At 38.6% G+C, this 24,893-nt stretch overlaps 1 protein-coding gene across 3 annotated transcripts in view; it reads left to right on the forward strand.

Moving 5' to 3' along the window:
* Nucleotides 1-24,893, forward strand: part of SORCS1 (sortilin related VPS10 domain containing receptor 1) — a 951,041-nt gene that overhangs the window by 737,460 nt on the left and 188,688 nt on the right. The gene's annotated exons all lie outside the window — the stretch shown is intronic.

Consider the following 24,893-nt stretch of genomic DNA (forward strand, 5'->3'; position numbering starts at 1 on the left):
AGCCTGTGGACCACCCCTGATTATCTCTCAGCGTTGAAGCCATCACTCTTTATCAATAGGGTTTCATTGGATGCCCGAGTATTTTTTATTTAATTCTTCTTTGAAGGGTTGGTGGTGATGGCATGAAGCAGCACAAGGAGGGCCCTCCCATTGTGATCTACGGGCCCCTCGTTCTTTTTGTATCGTGTGTTGGAGGCGAGTTTTTCATCTTCATCTATACTGAGGTGATATTATCTTCTCCATCGCACCTGGAGGAATGATTCACATGTAATAATTTCGTTCCCGCCGCCTCGCACCTGCGGGGTCACAGCTCGCCGCCGCTCCGCGTGACCTCCTTCTTCTGTCATTTATCACAGGCAGAACCTGCATCTGTGTCCGCATCATTTTTCACAGGAGAATATTTTCAGATTCATCTATTTTTCCAAAGCCTTTTTCTCCAGGGATCGAGGTTTGCGATTATTCTAACTCTTAAAGCGACACGACACCGAGACGTTCGTACACAGGATGTCCCCAACTCACCGTCTTACACACAAGGGGCATCTAGCTGTTATTATGGGGGCTGTCATGTGGACCCGGCGGCCCCAATGTATTGGACCCATGTACTGGGTGTCAGCGGCTATTGGCCGACGTTACAGGAGTCCAACTTTACACAGTCCCAAGAATGGCGTATAAATAGGACAACCCTCGTCTTCCTCCTGTGTGCCAGATCTATTTTGGAAGTCTGATAATGTAGCCGGTGTCATGGCTTCATGAAGGTACAAAGATGGCAGAAACGGGGACCTACATGACATCCATCGGCACCCTGCGATCATCGATGGGGTGACAGAGAGGCGCTGTCTCTTTATCAGCGCTCAGATGCCTCAGTGACTGTCACATCCTAGAGGTAGAACTATCTCTGACCATGGCAGATAACAGACCCAGCGTCAGCTGTATAACACAGCCAGCACCTGCCAAAGATGAAGCAATGCCAGAAGAACATCCGCACTATTACATTTCATACAGACAAAAAACATTTGCACAGATGAAGCTGTGAAAGTAAGCGATACACAAAGAACAGTGCATTATTTCAGTAATGGCTGCTTAAAGGAATTCTCCATTTCGCACAAACATTATCCATATTAAAAATTTTAATAATGACCAGTTCCTCGAGGGTGGAGCCAGCAGTGCGACCACCCCTGAATTACTGTCATCACTGGAGGCACCTCTCTATATCAATGGGTATTCATACATGAATGTTATATGACCGTTCCGAAAGTAAGACAATGGTCACAAATAAAAGGTCACAGTTAGTGCCCATAAAATTATTGCCATGATTACAACAGTATCTGAACGGCATATAAATCTGTCATCTTCTTCTCCGCTGCGTCTTTTTCTTTGTCAGTCTGTTCTTTGCTGTTCTTAATCGGGAGAATTATGAAACAATGTTGCAACAAATATATATATATATTTCAATGTTGCATTTCTTTATTACATATATAATTAGAAATAAATATATGTGTATAAAGCGCCATGGAATACGTGGAGCTGTAATATTAATAAATAATAATATATATACATACAGTACAGACCAAAAGTTTGGACACACCTCATTTAAAGATTTTTCTGTATTTTCATGACTATGAAAATTGTACATTCACACTGAAAGCATCAAAACTATGAATTAACACATGTGGAATTATATACTTAACAAAAAGCGTGAAACAACTGAAAATATGTCTTATATTCTAGGTTCTTCAAAGTAGCCACCTTTTGCTTTGATGACTGCTTTGCACACTCTTGGCATTCTCTTGATGAGCTTCAAGAGGTAGTCACCGGAAATGGTCTTCACTTCACAGGTGTGCCCTGTCAGGTTTAATAAGTGGGATTTCTTGCCTTATAAATGGGGTTGGGACCATCAGTTGTGTTGTGCAGAAGTCTGGTGGATACACAGCTGATAGTCCTACTGAATAGACTGTTAGAATTTGTATTATGGCAAGAAAAAAGCAGCTAAGTAAAGAAAAACGAGTGGCCATCATTACTTTAAGAAATGAAGGTCAGTCAGTGCGAAAAATTGGGAAAACTTTGAAAGTGTCCCCAAGTGCAGTTGCAAAAACCATCAAACGCTACAAAGAAACTGGCTCACATGAGGACCGCCCCAGGAAAGGAAGACCAAGAGTCACCTCTGCTTCTGAGGATAAGTTTATCCGAGTCACCAGCCTCAGAAATTGCAAGTTAACAGCAGCTCAGATTAGAGACCAGGTCAATGCCACACAGAGTTCTAGCAGCAGACACATCTCAACAACAACTGTTAAGAGGAGACTTTGTGCAGCAGGCCTTCATGGTAAAATAGCTGCTAGGAAACCACTGCTAAGGACAGGCAACAAGCAGAAGAGACTTGTTTGGGATAAAGAACACAAGGAATGGACATTAGACCAGTGGAAATCTGTGCTTTGGTCTGATGAGTCCAAATTTGAGATCTTTGGTTCCAACCACCGTGTCTTTGTGTGACGCAGAAAAGGTGAACGGATGGACTCTACATGCCTGGTTCCCACCGTGAAGCATGGAGGAGGAGGTGTGATGGTGTGGGGGGGCTTTGCTGGTGACACTGTTGGGGATTTATTCAAAATTGAAGGCATACTGAACCAGCATGGCTACCACAGTATCTTGCAGCGGCATGCTATTCCATCCGGTTTGCGTTTAGTTGGACCATCATTTAGTTTTCAACAGGACAATGACCCCAAACACACCTCCAGGCTCTGTAAGGGCTATTTGACCAAGAAGGAGAGTGATGGGGTGCTACGCCAGATGACCTGGCCTCCACAGTCACCAGATCTGAACCCAATCGAGATGGTTTGGGGTGAGCTGGACCGCAGAGTGAAGGCAAAAGGGCCAACAAGTGCTAAGCATCTCTGGGAACTCCATCAAGATTGTTGGAAGACCATTTCCGGTGACAACCTCTTGAAGCTCATCAAGAGAATGCCAAGAGTGTGCAAAGCAGTCATCAAAGCAAAAGGTGGCTACTTTGAAGTACCTAGAATATAAGACATATTTTCAGTTGTTTCACACTTTTTTGTTAAGTATATAATTCCACATGTGTTAATTCATAGTTTTGATGCCTTCAGTGTGAATGTACAATTTTCATAGCCATGAAAATACAGAAAAATCTTTAAATGAGAAGGTGTGTCCAAACTTTTGGTCTGTACTGTATATTTATTTATAATTATATATGTAACATAGAAATGCAACATTGAAATATTATTATTATTAATATTATTACTAGTATTATTATTATCATTACTATTATTATTATTATTACTAGTATTATTATTATTATTACTATTATTATTATCATTACTATTATTATTATTGTGTGTTTGCAGTTTTTGGACCGCTCAGACCAGACTTCAGTAATGACCGTGTCTTGAGAGCTTGCGCTTGTGCAGATTCTCGGAGCCGGTCTTCTCCTTTTTTTCCTGTTCTTTCTTTATTTCCCCCCTTCTTGTTGTTAGGAATCGCCCGGGAAGTAACGCCGTCTTCATCTCCCATTTGTTACCTATTTATTCTGAGAAAACCAGCTGGATACTTGTGAATTTATAGAAGCCGACACAATTATTTGCTCGTTTCTGCTCCTTGTAGAATCTCAGCACCTGAATTTCAATACATCTCTCCGAGTGTTTGTATAATTTCACCTTCAAGGGATCTCGCTAATGTTCTGGGATCGGAGCCAACATTTACCATAGAAACCGATACAATTAAAGTAAATATATCAATATCTATTGTATTTCATCTTGGAGGATTGGGGAACAGACGATATTCTTAGAAAGTAGGGGTGGGTGAACGTGAGCGCCACCATTAATGGGATAGACTCGGCTTAAAACTACAACGTTAAGGATGAACCAGAATATTGTAGCATATATACAATAATGTAATTATTAATGCAATTAAAGGGGTTCTCAATGGAAAATCTCTAGTTTATGACCAGGTTTAGAATGGAATGAAATTATTTAATTCTGTCTGCCAATAGCCACCACTAGAGGGAGCTGATTGCATACTGGAATCAGTATACAGTAAGCTCTTGAGCTCCCCCTAGTGGTGGCTGCAGCTAACTAGAATCTTATTTTACTATTTATGTCTATGCAGAGGGTTTGGAGCTCTGTATTAGAAAAAATGAAGCTTTTGCCACTATGAACAGTTCATCGAATCTTTAAATACAATCTAAATTAATTGTTAGATAAATTTTGAGCCTGTTTAGAAAGGAGTTTAAGGGTGAAGATTATTTATAGACTCGAAGCAGAATGGGAGATGCTTCCTGACAACCCCAATAGAAAGGCTCTTCCCATATGGCAAAACATATGTATCAACCCGATTGTCAGATATGTATCACTCCACTGATATTTGAAGACATTATTATAGTATGGGGCTAGGTACAGCCCTGCCAGGACCTTCATACTTATTAATATGGCTACTACTGGGCTCAGATTGCTTCTGCCCCTATACACAGTATCTGGCTTTTCTAATAAAAATCCTGAAGGGCATAAAAAGGTGAAGAGGCTCATACTGAGTGAAGGGATCAGAATAATACAGTCATGTAATCATAAAGCCTTGTAATGTGTCAGGAGACTGGGAGACGGACCGCTGCCCATTAGATCAAGTTTTGAATCGTCACTCATATGATATGCACTTGGATTCGATTAAACACTTAGTCCATGATATCTCATAATATAAGCAAAGCCCTCTCCTGAAATACTCTGTGCTGCTTGGGCAGCGTTCTTCAACTCCTTTTGTAAGGTTTAAGGGGGTAACATCTCTCCTCGCGGAGAGTGACATGCCTGAAATGCCAGTGTGAGGAGACTTATAGGCCATGCAATGCTTCCCTGGGAAATTATACATGCTAATTGTCTCTTCAGAGAGGAAGAGGACTTTAACTCTAGCGCCACCTATTGGAAGTAGCAATACTAGGAGTCAATATCGACCCTTGCCAAATGACTTAGGATAAAAGTTAAACCAGAATCTTGATTTTCAGACACATGTTTCGGGGTGTTTCTCCTCCTCTGTGCAAAGCATGACATCTGATTTGGCTGTACAAAAGACCTCTGACTGGGGGTCCAAGAGGTCATGTTTCTCCTTGTGGAGAGTGGCATGCCAGTGTAAGAAGACTTATAGGCCATGCATATGCAAATTGCTTCTTCCAATAGGTGGCCCTAGAGTTCAAGCCCTCTTCCTCTTTAAAGAGACAATTTGAATGTTTAATTTCCCAGAGATGCCTTACATGGCCTATAAGTCTCCTTACAGTGGCATGTCAGGCATGTCACTCTCCACAAGGAGAAACGTTACCACTTAGACACCAGTCAGAGGCCTCTTATGCATCCAAACCAGATCTCATGCTTTGCACTGAGGAGGTACAACACCCTGAAACACGTGTCTGCAATTTGAGCATCTGGTTTGGCTTTTATCCTGTGATTTGTGGCAAGCCTCATTAAAGGGTCAAAATTGTGACTTTTAGGCTGTGTTCCCACGATGAACTTTTGGTGAGTTTTTGATGTTGCACACTGTCTGCACCATTTCTGCCCTCATTAAGTAAAATAGGTTACTTGCATTTTTTTTCAAAAATACGCGGCACAAAAAAAAACTCATCGTGTGAATGTAGCCTTAGGACTGCTACTTCCAGTAGGTGGCGTATGAGTTCTCTGAAGAGGCAATCTGCATACTCCAGTCCTGACTATCATCACATTAAAGCAGGATTACTTCCAGACCCTTTCCAAGATTTAAAAAAAAGCATGTCAGCTTAAATACTCTGTGCTGCTGGTAAAATGTAGAAAACTACATTCTGTGTTACCGGAGACCTTGCTTTTATATACTAATCAGTTTGTAATCTCCGAGATGATTAACAAACTCCTCTACTTAAACACTCTGTGCTGCATAGAATCCAAGAAAAGCTATGGTGGATGTAGGAGTTACCATTGTCAGGTGCTGCGGGTGCGCGGTGTGCATTTCCCATTTTACAAGGTCCAGATTCTGCCAGCAGCCGACTGTTTACCGGCCCTCATCACGTCCAGAGCGAAACGCGGCAGCCAGAGGAGTTCATTGCTCCAAAATAACGAAAAAAAAGAGAAAATAAAATGTGGTTTCTCCCGTCTCTTAAAATAAACCAGGGCTCATAATAATGAGCGGCCGGATGCGTCGTTCTCGCTGTTTTCAGCCGGGCTTGATACATGGGAGATGTGAGAGAGCGCAGCCAAAAAACAAATTTAATTGCGTTGCTGACATTTACATGGCGTCGTCAAGAAAATGAGTTCTGCTCGTGCAGGAAATGGCTTGTGATTGATGTCTCGTTAATCTATAAACAGATTACCATAAGGTTACATTATTATCCCCGTTCCCGCTGAGTGATGTGCCGCGCTCTGCAATGTGACTGCGCATTAATAGAAACCTCCAGTAATAATTTATAATCAACTCCATGCAAATCTTACAGGTAATAACATTTTCCACCTTTAAAGAGAAGTCCCGCAACTATATCATTTATGGCCTTTAGAGGATAATGAGACGATCTGCGGGAAGCTGAGATACCAGGAGACCCTACTGTAAGCAGCTAAGATACTTCCCCCTGTACCTGAATAAATAGATGGAAAAAAAAGAGCACAAAGAGCTTAGCAACAAGCAAAGGTAGAGCAACAGCAGAAAAAGGAGAAGGCAGGAATCAGACAGTGCTGTAATGTAAGGAGATCAGGACCAGACTGCAGCCTGGGAGACACCGAGCTCGGAAAAAACTCAATGTACAGGAAAAAGAGGTCTTATATCACGTGAGGACGATAGAGCAGATGAAAATATGATTTCAGGATCAGACAAATATTTTAATGCCTGTAACAAAGAAGGAAAAATATGGACGCAGTTTTCATGATCAACAAAATACAATATTTGAGCAGATGATAATAAAAAACACCTTTAATTACTATAATAATGCCCCCTATGTACAAAAAAAAAAAAATAACTGCTATAATACTTTCCCCTATGTACAAGAATATAACTAGTATAATACTGCCCCCTATGTACGAGAATATAACTACTATAATACTGCCCCCTATGTACAAGAATATAACTACTATAATATTGCTCCCTATGTGCAACAATATAACTACTATAATACTGCCCCCTATGTACAAGAATATAACTATTATAATACTGCTCCTATGTACAATAATATAACTACTATAATACTGCCCCCTATGTACAAGAATATAACTACTATAATACTGCTCCCTATGTACAAGCATATAACTACTATAATACTGCCCCCTATGTACAAGAATATAACTACTATAATACTGTTCCTATGTACAAGAATATCACTACTATAATACTGTCCCTATGTACAAGAATATAACTACTATAATACTGCTCCTATGTACAAGAATATCACTACTATAATACTGTCCCTATGTACAAGAATATAACTACTATAATACTGCCACTATGTACAAGAATATAACTACTATAATACTGCTCCTATGTACAAGAATATCACTACTATAATACTGTCCCTATGTACAAGAATATAACTACTATAATACTGTCCCTATGTACAAGAATATAACTACTATAATACTGCTCCTATGTACAAGAATATAACTACTATAATACTGCTCCTATGTACAAGAATATCACTACTATAATACTGTCCCTATGTACAAGAATATAACTACTATAATACTGCCCCCTATGTACAAGAATATAACTACTATAATACTGCCCCTGTGTACAAGAATATAACTACTATAATACTGCTCCTATGTACAAGAATATAACTACTATAATACTGCCCCTATGTACAAGAATATAACTACTATAATACTGACCCAAAAATATAACTGCTATAATACTGCCCCTATGTACAAGAATATAACTACTATAATACTGCCCCTATGTACAAGGATATAAGTACTATAATACTGCTCCTCTGTACAAGAATATAACTACTATAATACTGCCCTTATGTACAAGAATATAACTACTATAATACTGCCCCTATGTACAAGAATATAACTACTATAATACTGCCCCTATGTACAAGAATATAACTACTATAATACTTCCCCTATGTACAAGAATATAACTACTATAATACTGCCCCTATATACAAGAATATAACTACTATAATACTGGCCCCTATGTACAAGAATATAACCACTATAATACGGCCCCTATGTACAAGAGTATAACTACTATAATACTGGCTCTATGTACAAGAATACAACTACTATAATACTGCCCCTATGTACAAGAATACAACTACTATAATACTGCCCCTGTGTACAAGAATACAACTACTATAATACTGCTCCTATGTACAAGAATATATCTACTATAATACTGTCCCCTATGTACAAGAATATAACTACTATAATACTGCTCCTATGTACAAGAATATAACTACTATAATACTGCTCCTATGTACAAGAATATCACTACTATAATACTGTCCCTATGTACAAGAATATAACTACTATAATACTGCCCCTGTGTACAAGAATATAACTACTATAATACTGCTCCTATGTACAAGAATATAACTACTATAATACTGCTCCTATGTACAAGAATATAACTACTATAATACTGACCCAAAAATATAACTGCTATAATACTGCCCCTATGTACAAGAATATAACTACTATAATACTGACCCAAAAATATAACTACTATAATACTGTCCCTATGTACAAGAATATAACTACTATAATACTGCCCCCTATGTACAAGAATATAACTACTATAATACTGCCCCTGTGTACAAGAATATAACTACTATAATACTGCTCCTATGTACAAGAATATAACTACTATAATACTGCCCCTATGTACAAGAATATAACTACTATAATACTGACCCAAAAATATAACTGCTATAATACTGCCCCTATGTACAAGAATATAACTACTATAATACTGCCCCTATGTACAAGGATATAAGTACTATAATACTGCTCCTCTGTACAAGAATATAACTACTATAATACTGCCCTTATGTACAAGAATATGTTATGCACACGCCCGGGCTAAGCGGCGTGTGCGTGTGATTGTAGTGATTCCACTGGACCGTGCCGGAGAGTGAATGCCTGGAGGGGCGTGACTAAGTACTCACCCGATCCGACCAGGGTCGCACGACGGCATACGACGCCAGTGCACCAAGGAGGAACCGAGCAGAGGGACCAGGTGCTACTCCAGGACAGACCCCGGACACGGCTGTTGACCCACACAGGGGAATACAGGAACAGGCTGGTAGGCTGGCACACAGACTGGAGGGTATAGGCAGGCACGACTGGTATGCAGGCAAGCGGGTATGCAGGCAGGGGGGTAAAGGCAAGCACAGCTAGAGTGCAGACAGGGAGGCACTAGCAGGTAGGAACACAGGCGGGATAGGACCCAGTACACACCGGGACTCAGGAACAATACAGGCAGAGGGTTACAGGCAAGCACAGCTAGAGTGCCGACAAGGCTGAGCAGGGAGGACAGGGCTCTGTTCACACGGAACAGACAGGAAGGGAAAGACAGAGCCAGATACTCACACAGTACTTGCAGAGACAACAAGCAGGAGTTAGGTACGAGTTCAGACTCTGCAGAAAAAGGAAGGGAACGGACATAGAGGCAAAACAGGTAAAGGACAGGAGAGAGTTCAGACTGGAACTGAGTGTACGGAGGAGACCGACACTGCAGAGGGATACAGGAGCGGGTCTGGGAATACGGCCCCCAGAGAGGCGGAACGAACAGGCAAGGAGCGTGTTCAGACAGGACAGACCAGACACAGGAGCGGGTCTAGGAAAAACGGCCACTAGAAGGCGAGAGGAACAGGCTAGGAGCGAGTTCAGACAGGTCAGACAAGATACAGGAACGGGTCTAGGTAATCGGCCCCTAGAAGGCGGGGGGAACAGGCTAGGAGCGTGTTAAGACAGGACAGACAAGATACACAGAAAGGACTCAGTTCAGACACGGGAACTAATACCGCAAAGCAGGAGACATACAGGACTCAGTTCAGACACGGGAACTAATACCGCAAAGCAGGAGACATACAGGACACAGTTCAGACAGGCCTGGAAATACAGCCTCCAGGAAAGGCAGACAAGGAAACAAAGGACGGGACCTGGCACCTTCAGAGTGCAAGCACACACTGAAGGAAACACTTATGCTCAGGCCGGGATAGAAGGGAGCTGCTGAGCTATATACCAAGTGTCAGACAGCAATAGGCTGAGGACGCACAAGGGGTGTGACCCACAGCAGGTACAAAAAGCAGGAAGTGATCGGGCGCCGCCCTTAAGCAGCAGAAACAGACACAAACAGACAGCATGGAGGGAAGCCAGAGAGACATTCTGGACAGGAGATCAAGTGCGCCCTCTTGCACAGTGGGAGATGGACCACTATGCAAGGACGCCGCCAGGTATGTTACAGAATATAACTACTATAATACTGCCCCTATGTACAAGAATATAACTACTATAATACTGCCCCTATGTACAAGAATATAACTACTATAATACTTCCCCTATGTACAAGAATATAACTACTATAATACTGCCCCTATATACAAGAGTATAACTACTATAATACTGGCCCCTATGTACAAGAATATAACCACTATAATATGGCCCCTATGTACAAGAGTATAGCTACTATAATACTGGCTCTATGTACAAGAATACAACTACTATAATACTGCTCCTATGTAAAAGAATACAACTACTATAATACTGCTCCTATGTACAAGAATATATCTACTATAATACTGACCCCTATGTACAAGAATATAACTACTATAATACTGCCCCTATGTACAAGAATACAACTACTATAATACTGCCCCTGTGTACAAGAATACAACTACTATAATACTGCTCCTATGTACAAGAATATATCTACTATAATACTGACCCCTATGTACAAGAATATAACTACTATAATACTGCTCCTATGTACAAGAATACAACGACTATAATACTTCCCCTATGTACAAGAATATAACCACTATAATACGGCCCCTATGTACAAGAGTATAACTACTATAATACTGGCCCTATGTACAAGAATACAACTACTATAATACTGCTCCTATGTACAAGAATATATCTACTATAATACTGACCCCTATGTACAAGAATATAATTACTATAATACTGCCCCTATGTACAAGAATACAGCTACTATAATACTGCCCCTGTGTACAAGAATATAACTACTATGATACTGCTCCTATGTACAAGAATATAACTACTATGATACTGCTCCTATGTACAAGAATACAACTACTATAATACTGCCCCTATGTACAAGAATATAACTACTTTAATACTACCCATATGTACAAGAATATAACTACTATAATACTTCCCCTATGTACAAGAATACTACTATAATACTGCCCCTATGTACAGGAATATAACTACTATGATACTGCTCCTATGTACAAGAATACAACTACTATAATACTGCCCCTATGTACAAGAATATAACTACTATAATACTACTCCCTATGTACAAGAATATAACTACTATAATACTGCTCCCTATGTACAAGAATATAACTACTATAATACTGCCCCCTATGTACAAGAATATAGCTACTATAATACTGCCCCCTATGTACAAGAATATAGCTACTCTAATATTGCCCCCTATGTACAAGAATACAACTACTATAATACTGCCCCTATGTACAAGAATATAACTACTATAATACTACCCCTATGTACAAGAATATAACTACTATAATACTGCCCCCTATGTACAAGAATATAACTACTATAATATTGTCCCCTATGTACAAGAATATAACTACTATAATACTGCCCCATATGTACAAGGATATAACTACTATAATACTGCCCCCTATGTACAAGAATATAACTACTATAATACTACCCCTATGTACAAGAATATAACTACTATAATACTGCCCCCTATATACAAGAATATAACTACTATAATACTGCCCCATATGTACAAGGATATAACTACTATAATACTGCCTACTATGTACAAGAATATAACTACTATAATACTGCCCCTATGTACAAGAATATAACTACTATAATACTGCCCCTATGTACAAGAATATAATTACTATAATACTGCCCCCTATGTACAAGAATATAACTACTATAATATTGCCCCCTATGTACAAGAATATAACTACTATAATATTGCCCCATGTACAAGAATATAACTACTATAATACTGCTCCTATGTACAAGAATATAACTAGTATAATACTGCCCCCTATGTACGAGAATATGACTACTATAATACTGCCCCCTATGTACAAGAATATAACTATTATAATACTGCTCCTATGTACAATAATATAACTACTATAATACTGCCCCCTATGTACAAGAATATAACTACTATAATACTGCTCCCTATGTACAAGCATATAACTACTATAATACTGCCCCCTATGTACAAGAATATAACTACTATAATACTTCCCCTATGTACAAGAATATAACTACTATAATACTGTCCCTATGTACAAGAATATAACTACTATAATATTGCTCCTATGTACAAGAATATCACTACTATAATACTGTCCCTATGTACAAGAATATAACTACTATAATACTGCCACTATGTACAAGAATATAACTACTATAATACTGCTCCTATGTACAAGAATATCACTACTATAATTCTGTCCCTATGTACAAGAATATAACTACTATAATACTGCCCCCTATGTACAAGAATATAACTACTATAATACTGCTCCTATGTACAAGAATATAACTACTATAATACTGCTCCTATGTACAAGAATATAACTACTATAATACTGCTCCTATGTACAAGAATATCACTACTATAATACTGTCCCTATGTACAAGAATATAACTACTATAATACTGCCCCCTATGTACAAGAATATAACTACTATAATACTGCCCCTGTGTACAAGAATATAACTACTATAATACTGCTCCTATGTACAAGAATATAACTACTATAATACTGCCCCTATGTACAAGAATATAACTACTATAATACTGACCCAAAAATATAACTGCTATAATACTGCCCCTATGTACAAGAATATAACTACTATAATACTGCCCCTATGTACAAGGATATAAGTACTATAATACTGCTCCTCTGTACAAGAATATAACTACTATAATACTGCCCTTATGTACAAGAATATAACTACTATAATACTGCCCCTATGTACAAGAATATAACTACTATAATACTGCCCCTATGTACAAGAATATAACTACTATAATACTTCCCCTATGTACAAGAATATAACTACTATAATACTGCCCCTATATACAAGAGTATAACTACTATAATACTGGCCCCTATGTACAAGAATATAACCACTATAATACGGCCCCTATGTACAAGAGTATAACTACTATAATACTGGCTCTATGTACAAGAATACAACTACTATAATACTGCTCCTATGTACAAGAATACAACTACTATAATACTGCTCCTATGTACAAGAATATATCTACTATAATACTGCCCCCTATGTACAAGAATATAACTACTATAATACTGCTCCTATGTACAAGAATATAACTACTATAATACTGCTCCTATGTACAAGAATATCACTACTATAATACTGTCCCTATGTACAAGAATATAACTACTATAATACTGCCCCCTATGTACAAGAATATAACTACTATAATACTGCCCCTGTGTACAAGAATATAACTACTATAATACTGCCCCTGTGTACAAGAATATAACTACTATAATACTGCTCCTATGTACAAGAATATAACTACTATAATACTGCCCATATGTACAAAAATATAACTACTATAATACTGACCCAAAAATATAAATGCTATAATACTGCCCCTATGTACAAGAATATAACTACTATAATACTGCCCCTATGTACAAGGATATAAGTACTATAATACTGCTCCTCTGTACAAGAATATAACTACTATAATACTGCCCTTAGGTACAAGAATATAACTACTATAATACTGCCCCTATGTAAAAGAATATAACTACTATAATACTGCCCCTATGTACAAGAATATAACTACTATAATACTTCCCCTATGTACAAGAATATAACTACTATAATACTGCCCCTATATTCAAGAATATAACTACTATAATACTGGCCCCTATGTACAAGAATATAACCACTATAATACGGCCCCTATGTACAAGAGTATAACTACTATAATACTGGCTCTATGTACAAGAATACAACTACTATAATACTGCTCCTATGTACAAGAATACAACTACTATAATACTGCTCCTATGTACAAGAATATATCTACTATAATACTGTCCCCTATGTACAAGAATATAACTACTATAATACTGCTCCTATGTACAAGAATATAACTACTATAATACTGCTCCTATGTACAAGAATATCACTACTATAATACTGCCCCTATGTACAAGAATATAACTACTATAATACTGACCCAAAAATATAACTGCTATAATACTGCCCCTATGTACAAGAATATAACTACTATAATACTGCCCCTATGTACAAGGATATAAGTACTATAATACTGCTCCTCTGTACAAGAATATAACTACTATAATACTGCCCTTATGTACAAGAATATAACTACTATAATACTGCCCCTATGTACAAGAATATAACTACTATAATACTGCCCCTATGTACAAGAATATAACTACTATAATACTTCCCCTATGTACAAGAATATAACTACTATAATACTGCCCCTATGTACAAGAATATAACTACTATAATACTTCCCCTATGTACAAGAATATAACTACTATAATACTGCCCCTATATACAAGAGTATAACTACTATAATACTGGCCCCTATGTACAAGAATATAACTACTATAATACTGGCTCTATGTACAAGAATACAACTACTATAATACTGCTCCTATTTAAAAGAATACAACTACTATAATACTGCTCCTATGTACAAGAATATATCTACTATAATACTGACCCCTATGTACAAGAATATAACTACTATAATACTGCCCCTATGTACAAGAATACAACTACTATAATACTGCCCCTGTGTACAAGAATACAACTACTATAATACTGCTCCTATGTACAAGAATATATCTACTATAATACTGACCCCTATGTACAAGAATATAACTACTATAATACTGCTGCTATGTACAAGAATACAACGACTATAATACTTCCCCTATGTACAAGAATATAACCACTATAATACGGCCCCTATGTACAAGAGTATAACTACTATAATACTGGCCCTATGTACAAGAATACAACTACTATAATACTGCTCCTATGTACAAGAATATATCTACTATAATACTGACCCCTATGTACAAGAATATAATTACTATAATACTGCCCCTATGTACAAGAATACAACTACTATAATACTGCCCCTGTGTACAAGAATATAACTACTATGATACTGCTCCTATGTACAAGAATATGACTACTATGATACTGCTCCTATGTACAAGAATACAACTACTATAATACTGCCGCTATGTACAAGAATATAACTACTTTAATACTACCCCTATGTACAAGAATATAACTACTATAATACTTCCCCTATGTACAAGAATACAACTACTATAATACTGCCCCCTATGTACAAGAATATAACTACTCTAATATTGCCCCCTATGTACAAGAATACAACTACTATAATACTGCCCCTATGTACAAGAATATAACTACTATAATACTACCCCTATGTACAAGAATATAACTACTATAATACTGCCCCCTATGTACAAGAATATAACTACTATAATATTGTCCCCTATGTACAAGAATATAACTACTATAATACGGCCCCATATGTACAAGGATATAACTACTATAATACTGCCCCCTATGTACAAGAATATAACTACTATAATACTACCCCTATGTACAAGAATATAACTACTATAATACTGCCCCCTATATACAAGAATATAACTACTATAATACTGCCCCATATGTACAAGGATATAACTACTATAATACTGCCTACTATGTACAAGAATATAACTACTATAATACTGCCCCTATGTACAAGAATATAACTACTATAATACTGCCCCTATGTACAAGAATATAATTACTATAATACTGCCCCCTATGTACAAGAATATAACTACTATAATATTGCCCCCTATGTACAAGAATATAACTACTATAATATTGCCCCATGTACAAGAATATAACTACTATAATACTGCTCCTATGTACAAGAATATAACTAGTATAATACTGCCCCCTATGTACGAGAATATAACTACTATAATACTGCCCCCTATGTACAAGAATATAACTATTATAATACTGCTCCTATGTACAGTAATATAACTACTATAATACTGCCCCCTATGTACAAGAATACAACTACTATAATACTGCTCCCTATGTACAAGAATATAACTACTATAATACTGCTCCTATGTACAAGAATATAACTACTATAATACTGCTCCTATGTACAAGAATATAACTACTATAATACTGCCCCCTATGTACAAGAATATAACTACTATAATACTGTTCCTATGTACAAGAATATCACTACTATAATACTGTCCCTATGTACAAGAATATAACTACTATAATATTGCTCCTATGTACAAGAATATCACTACTATAATACTGTCCCTATGTACAAGAATATAACTACTATAATACTGCCACTATGTACAAGAATATAACTACTATAATACTGCTCCTATGTACAAGAATATCACTACTATAATTCTGTCCCTATGTACAAGAATATAACTACTATAATACTGCCCCCTATGTACAAGAATATAACTACTATAATACTGCTCCTATGTACAAGAATATAACTACTATAATACTGACCCAAAAATATAACTGCTATAATACTGCCCCTATGTACAAGAATATAACTACTATAATACTGCCCCTATGTACAAGGATATAAGTACTATAATACTGCTCCTCTGTACAAGAATATAACTACTATAATACTGCCCTTATGTACAAGAATATAACTACTATAATACTGCCCCTATGTACAAGAATATAACTACTATAATACTGCCCCTATGTACAAGAATATAACTACTATAATACTTCCCCTATGTACAAGAATATAACTACTATAATACTGCCCCTATATTCAAGAGTATAACTACTATAATACTGGCCCCTATGTACAAGAATATAACCACTATAATATGGCCCCTATGTACAAGAGTATAACTACTATAATACTGGCTCTATGTACAAGAATACAACTACTATAATACTGCTCCTATGTACAAGAATACAACTACTATAATACTGCTCCTATGTACAAGAATATATCTACTATAATACTGCCCCCTATGCACAAGAATATAACTACTATAATACTGCTCCTATGTACAAGAATATAACTACTATAATACTGCTCCTATGTACAAGAATATCACTACTATAATACTGTCCCTATGTACAAGAATATAACTACTATAATACTGACCCCCTATGTACAAGAATATAACTACTATAATACTGCCCCTGTGTACAAGAATATAACTACTATAATACTGCTCCTATGTACAAGAATATAACTACTATAATACTGCCCCTATGTACAAGAATATAACTACTATAATACTGACCCAAAAATATAACTGCTATAATACTGCCCCTATGTACAAGAATATAACTACTATAATACTGCCCCTATGTTCAAGGATATAAGTACTATAATACTGCTCCTCTGTACAAGAATATAACTACTATAATACTGCCCTTAGGTACAAGAATATAACTACTATAATACTGCCCCTATGTACAAGAATATAACTACTATAATGCTGCCCCTATGTACAAGAATATAACTACTATAATACTTCCCCTATGTACAAGAATATAACTACTATAATACTGCCCCTATATACAAGAGTATAACTACTATAATACTGGCCCCTATGTACAAGAATATAACCACTATAATACGGCCCCTATGTACAAGAGTATAACTACTATAATACTGGCTCTATGTACAAGAATACAACTACTATAATACTGCTCCTATGTACAAGAATACAACTACTATAATACTGCTCCTATGTACAAGAATATATCTACTATAATACTGACCCCTATGTACAAGAATATAACTACTATAATACTGCCCCCATGTACAAGAATACAACTACTATAATACTGCCCCTGTGTACAAGAATACAACTACTATAATACTGCTCCTATGTACAAGAATATATCTACTATAACACTGACCCCTATATACAAGAATATAACTACTATAATACTGCTCCTATGTACAAGAATATAACTACTATAATACTGCTCCTATGTACAAGAATATAACTACTATAATACTGACCCAAAAATATAACTGCTATAATACTGCCCCTATGTACAAGAATATAACTACTATAATACTGCCCCTATGTACAAGCATATAAGTACTATAATACTGCTCCTCTCTACAAGAATATAACTACTATAATACTGCCCTTATGTACAAGAATATAACTACTATAATACTGCCCCTATGTACAAGAATATAACTACTATAATACTGCACCTATGTACAAGAATATAACTACTATAATACTTCCCCTATGTACAAGAATATAACTACTATAATACTGCCCCTATATACAAGAGTATAACTACTATAATACTGGCCCCTATGTACAAGAATATAACCACTATAATACGGCCCCTATGTACAAGAGTATAACTACTATAATACTGGCTCTATGTACAAGAATACAACTACTATAATACTGCTCCTATGTACAAGAATACAACTACTATAATACTGCTCCTATGTACAAGAATATATCTACTATAATACTGACCCCTATGTACAAGAATATAACTACTATAATACTGCCCCTATGTACAAGAATACAACTACTATAATACTGCCCCTGTGTACAAGAATACAACTACTATAATACTGCTCCTATGTACAAGAATATATCTACTATAATACTGACCCCTATGTACAAGAATATAACTACTATAATACTGCTCCTATGTACAAGAACACAACTACTATAATACTGCTCCTATGTACAAGAACACAACTACTATAATACTTCCCCTATGTACAAGAATATAACCACTATAATACGGCCCCTATGTACAAGAGTATAACTACTATAATACTGGCCCTATGTACAAGAATACAACTACTATAATACTGCTCCTATGTACAAGAATACAACTACTATAATACTGCTCCTATGTACAAGAATATATCTACTATAATACTGACCCCTATGTACAAGAATATAATTACTATAATACTGCCCCTATGTACAAGAATACAACTACTATTATACTGCCCCTGTGTACAAGAATATAACTACTATGATACTGCTCCTATGTACAAGAATACAACTACTATAATACTGCCCCTATGTACAAGAATATAACTACTATAATACTACCCCTATGTACAAGAATATAACTACTATAATACTTCCCCTATGTACAAGAATATAACCACTATAATACGGCCCCTATGTACAAGAGTATAACTACTATAATACTGGCCCTATGTACAAGAATACAACTACTATAATACTGCTCCTATGTACAAGAATATATCTACTATAATACTGACCCCTATGTACAAGAGTATAACTACTATAATACTGCCCCTATGTACAAGAATACAACTACTATAATACTGCCCCTGTGTATAAGAATATAACTACTATGATACTGCTCCTCTGTACAAGAATACAACTATTATAATACTGCCCCTATGTACAAGAATATAACTACTTTAATACTACCCCTATGTACAAGAATATAACTACTATAATACTTCCCCTATGTACAAGAATACAACTACTATAATACTGCCCCTATGTACAAGAATATAACTACTATAATACTACTCCCTATGTACAAGAATATAACTACTATAATACTGCTCCCTATGTACAAGAATATAACTACTATAATACTGCCCCCTATGTACAAAAATATAGCTACTATAATACTGCCCCCTATGTACAAGAATATAACTACTATAATATTGCCCCCTATGTACAAGAATACAACTACTATAATACTGCCCCTATGTACAAGAATATAACTACTATAATACTACCCCTATGTACAAGAATATAACTACTATAATATTGTCCCCTATGTACAAGAATACAACTACTATAATACTGCCCCTATGTACAAGAATATAACTACTATAATACTACCCCTATGTACAAGAATATAACTACTATAATATTGTCCCCTATGTACAAGAATATAACTACTATAATACTGCCCCATATGTACAAGGATATAACTACTATAATACTGCCTACTATGTACAAGAATATAACTACTATAATACTGCCCCTATGTACAAGAATATAACTACTATAATACTGCCCCTATGTACAAGAATATAATTACTATAATACTGCCCCCTATGTACAAGAATATAACTACTATAATATTGCCCCCTATGTACAAGAATATAACTACTATAATATTGACCCTTGTACAAGAATATAACTACTATAATACTGCCCCCTATGTTCAAGAATATAACTACTATAATACTGCCCCTATGTACAAGAATATAACTACTATAATACTGCCCCCTATGTACAATAATATAACTACTATAATGTTGCCCCCTATGTACAAGAATATAACTACTATAATACTGCTCCTATGTACAAGAATATAACTACTATAATACTGCCCCTATGTACAATAATATAACTACTATAATATTGCCCCCTATGTACAAGAATATAACTACTATAATACTGCCCCTATGTACAAGAATATAACTACTATAATACTGCCCCCATGTACAAGAATATAATTACTATAATACTGCTCCTATGTACAAGAATATAACTACTATAATATTGCCCCCTATGTACAAGAATATAACTACTATAATACTGTTCCTATGTACAAGAATATAACTACTATAATACTGCCCCCTATGTACAAGAATATAACTACAATAATGCTGCCCCCTATGTACAAGAATAAAACTACTATGATGCTGCCCCTATGAACAAGAATAAAACTACTATAATACTGCTCCTATGAACAAGAATAAAACTACTATAATACTGCTCCTATGTACAAGAATATAACTACTATAATACTGCCCCTGTGTACAAGAATGTAACTACTATAATACTGCCCCTATCTACAAGAATATAACTACTATAATACTACTCCTATGTACAAGAATATAACTACTATAATACTGCCCCTGTTAAGGGGACGGTTGCAAACAACTTTATTAAATAATGGAAAGCAACCGAACCCGGGGTCCGCGATGCAGCCTGGAGGACTGCGGCCAAACACCTTCCGGGTAAGAAGGTAAAACAACCAACTGAAATAACAATCCCCCCCGTGTTACTGCACACCGGAACGGGAATAGGGATTCGCACTATCTCCGTTAACTGCATGAGAGATGTGCGATAAATAATATATCTGTAGCCCTGTTCACTGCACAGGGACTATGCAGCAGGCGCTAGGATGCGTGTGTGATTCATACCGGCGTATACGTGCTCCCAGCCAGCATGCTACCGGACTGAGGAGTATCTCTCCACGTGGCTAACAGGCGATGCCGGGAATACGGCGCCTGCCGACTGCTCTGGGTGTATGGCGACCCCTTTGTCAGAGCCAGACTGTCAGACGAAGCTACCTGCCTCCCTCCATCTAAGGCTGCCTATCTCCCGCTAAACCTGCCTGACAGAAGCTAAAGCACATGTGGAGCCCAAACAACCAAGTGTCCACAATAACACCATCATAGCTCAATGATCAAAACGCGCCGCCATGTTTGTGGGCGTGCTCTTTAAAGATTAAGCCCTGCCCACCATCGCATTATTGGTGACGTCACCCGCGACCAATCAGGCGGTGCCAGGTCACCGGATCAGCTGACTCCCAAACCACCAATCACAGTCCGCCATGTCAGGGGCATGCTCAGTGCAGTGAATCCTGGACTTAGGCTGTAGCAGTCGTTTCCCTCCGCAACCTACGCTTCATGTTGCTAGGAACAAAGACCCAAAAGGCAACCTGTACATCTCATGCACCTGCTAGGCGTTGGGACCAACCCCAATGCTGAGCAGCATCTGCCCCAGCTGGACCAGAATGGGAGACCATAGAATCCACTGATGGTTCTGAACCCCCTTCGGATCCAGCAAACACCCAACACCTAACATTCCCCCCCCCCCTAACATCCCCCTCCACTTGACGCTCATATTCCTCAACAAGCAGGGGAGCATGAATGTGGTCCACCGGTTCCCAGGAACAATCCTCAGATCCATGGCCCCTCCAATGTACTAGGCAACCTCTTTTCCCACGAACCATCTTAGACCCCATAATAGCCTGCACCTCGAGATTATCACCCCTGGTGTCTGTAGCAGGTTGGGGTTCAGCGAGTTTTGTCAGGCGAACGGGCTTAAGGAGCGACATATGAAATGTGTCGTGACTCCTCAGGTGTCGTGGTAACTGTAAACGGTACATTACTTGGTTTACTTGGGCCAGAATTTTGAAAGGACCAATAAAGCGGGAGGCAAACTTAGCAGATTCCCTGCGTACTTTAATATTGCGAGCCGTGAGCCACACTCTGTCGACCGGATAGAATACGGGAGCAGGATGACGAAGAGTGTCTGCCGACTCTCTCATTCGATTCTTGGAAGCCAATATAGCATCCTGGGTATGGTCCCAAACCTCTCGCGCCTCCAGAGCCAAATCTCTGACCCCAGGTTCCATAGAGGGAACTCGCATAGGAACCGGAACGCGTGGATGTTGGCCATTATTCAGAAGAAGCGGAGTCAGATCTGTGGAGTCCGCCACGGGTAACGGGTGGAGAAGACCAGCCGGGCTTTAACGGGATGATTTATCTCTCGCACAGGAGACACACGCAAGAACATATTCCTTAACGTCCTGGCGCCACCGGGGCCACCAATAGGACCGTTGAAGGAACTTTGTGGTACGTTTGACCCCAAAATGAGCTCTGATCTTAGGGGCATGTGCCCAGGAGAGCACCTCATTTTGTAGATTAGGGGGAACGAACATCCTCCCCGAAGGAACCTGGTTTAAAGACACTGGAGCTACCCTCCGCATACTTCCCGAAGGAACGGTGAGCCTGGGCTCGTCATCGTCCTCAGCCGTATCCATGGACCGGGACAAAATGTCTACCCGATGGTTGTTTTTGACATAATCTGACAAGACCTGGGTCTTGGGGACAGACAGAGGATCTGTGCCGGGGGCCACATCGGTAGAAGGGTCTGAGACTACCCTCCGGGTGACTGTAACCATACACTGAGACACACAATTCTCTCTCCAGGAAGAAATTCTCCCAGTATTCTAGTCAATGTGTGGAGTGTGACAACGTAACCATGGAAGACCCAATAGCGCCTCATCTAATCCACCGGGAATAATAATAAAGGAGATAACCTCCCGGTGACCCTGAGGAAATGACATGGTGAGGGGAATCGACTGGTGGGTGATTTGCGTGTCCAGTAGTGAACCGTTGACTACCCTAATGTTCATTGGTCTTGGCAGTAACTCCATAGGGATGGCGTGCTTCTGGGCAAACGTTGAAGACAAAAAATTGCCATCGGCACCAGAATCCACCCACGCCTTGGCAGTAACCGTGGTTGTTCCAAAGAACAATGTCACCTTATACAATAATTTGGAGGAAGGAGCCCTGGAATCTAACACACCTCCTCCAACGGTGGTTAGGCACACTCGTTTTCCCGACTGCTTGGAACCCTTATTAATGGGGTACTCCAAGAGATGTGCAGGTCGGGAACGAGAGGGGCTAGACTCAGTCCGGGATATATCCATAGCCTCAGGCACCGGGACGGGAGTCACGGGTTTGGAAATGGGTCTAGAGAATGATGGTGCCAACCGACACTGAGCTCTGGGGACCTCCAGCTCTAACTTGTGTTCTGCATGACGCAAATCTATTCGGTTAGCGAGGGAGATTAACTCCTCCAGGGAGGTTGGAATCTCTCTGGTAGATAGAGCATTTTTAATATGCCCAGCCAGACCCTTCCAGAACACCGGGATTAAAGACCGCTCAGACCAATCCAATTCAGCCGCTAAGGTTCTGAACTGAATGGCATAGTGGCTGGCGGTGACCGAACCCTGGACCAATGCAAGGAGCTTAAGAGCCGTATCATGCGTGACCTGATGACCTAGGAAGACATTTTTTAGGGCTGTAAGAAAGAGACCCGCGTTAGCCTCTACCGGGTCACTCCGCTCCCACTGGGATGTAACCCACTCCAAGGCTCTGTGAGAAAGTAACGAGATGACAAAACCCACTTTGGACCTTTTGGAGGGGAACCGTGCCTCCATCATCTCCAACTGAATGGAGCACAGATTAATAAAACCTCTGCAGGATTTGCAGTCACCAGAAAATTTTTCTGGGAGAGCAAACCGGGGTAATGGGGCAATTTTCAGCTGCCACAGCATTCACCGCAGCCGTGTTAACCAGATTGGCCGCTTGAGAAGCTGCCTGGGTAGCTACAGCAGTGATATCAGCTACCAGGTCAGCTTGTTCCAGAGTCCTAAGTCTGGCCTCAAGTTGCTGTATATAGCGCTGCAGTTGCTGGTTGTCAGCCATGTTCGGCAAGACCCTGGCGCTCTGATACTGTTAAGGGGACGGTTGCAAACAACTTTATTAATAATGGAAAGCAACCGAACCCGGGGTCCGCGATGCAGCCTGGAGGACTGCGGCCGAACACCTTCCGGGTAAGAAGGTAAAACAACCAACTGAAATAACAATCCCTTCCGTGTTACTGCACACCGGGACGGGAATAGGGATTCGCACTATCTCCGTTAACTGCACGAGAGATGTGCGACAAATAATGTATCCGTAGCCCTGTTTACTGCACAGGGACTACGCAGCAGGCGCTAGGATGCGTGT

The sequence above is a fragment of the Phyllobates terribilis genome, unplaced genomic scaffold, assembly GCF_046119375.1.
Source record: "Phyllobates terribilis strain yellow unplaced genomic scaffold, ASM4611937v1 Scaffold_5__5_contigs__length_657084704, whole genome shotgun sequence".
Classification (NCBI taxonomy): domain Eukaryota; kingdom Metazoa; phylum Chordata; class Amphibia; order Anura; family Dendrobatidae; genus Phyllobates; species Phyllobates terribilis.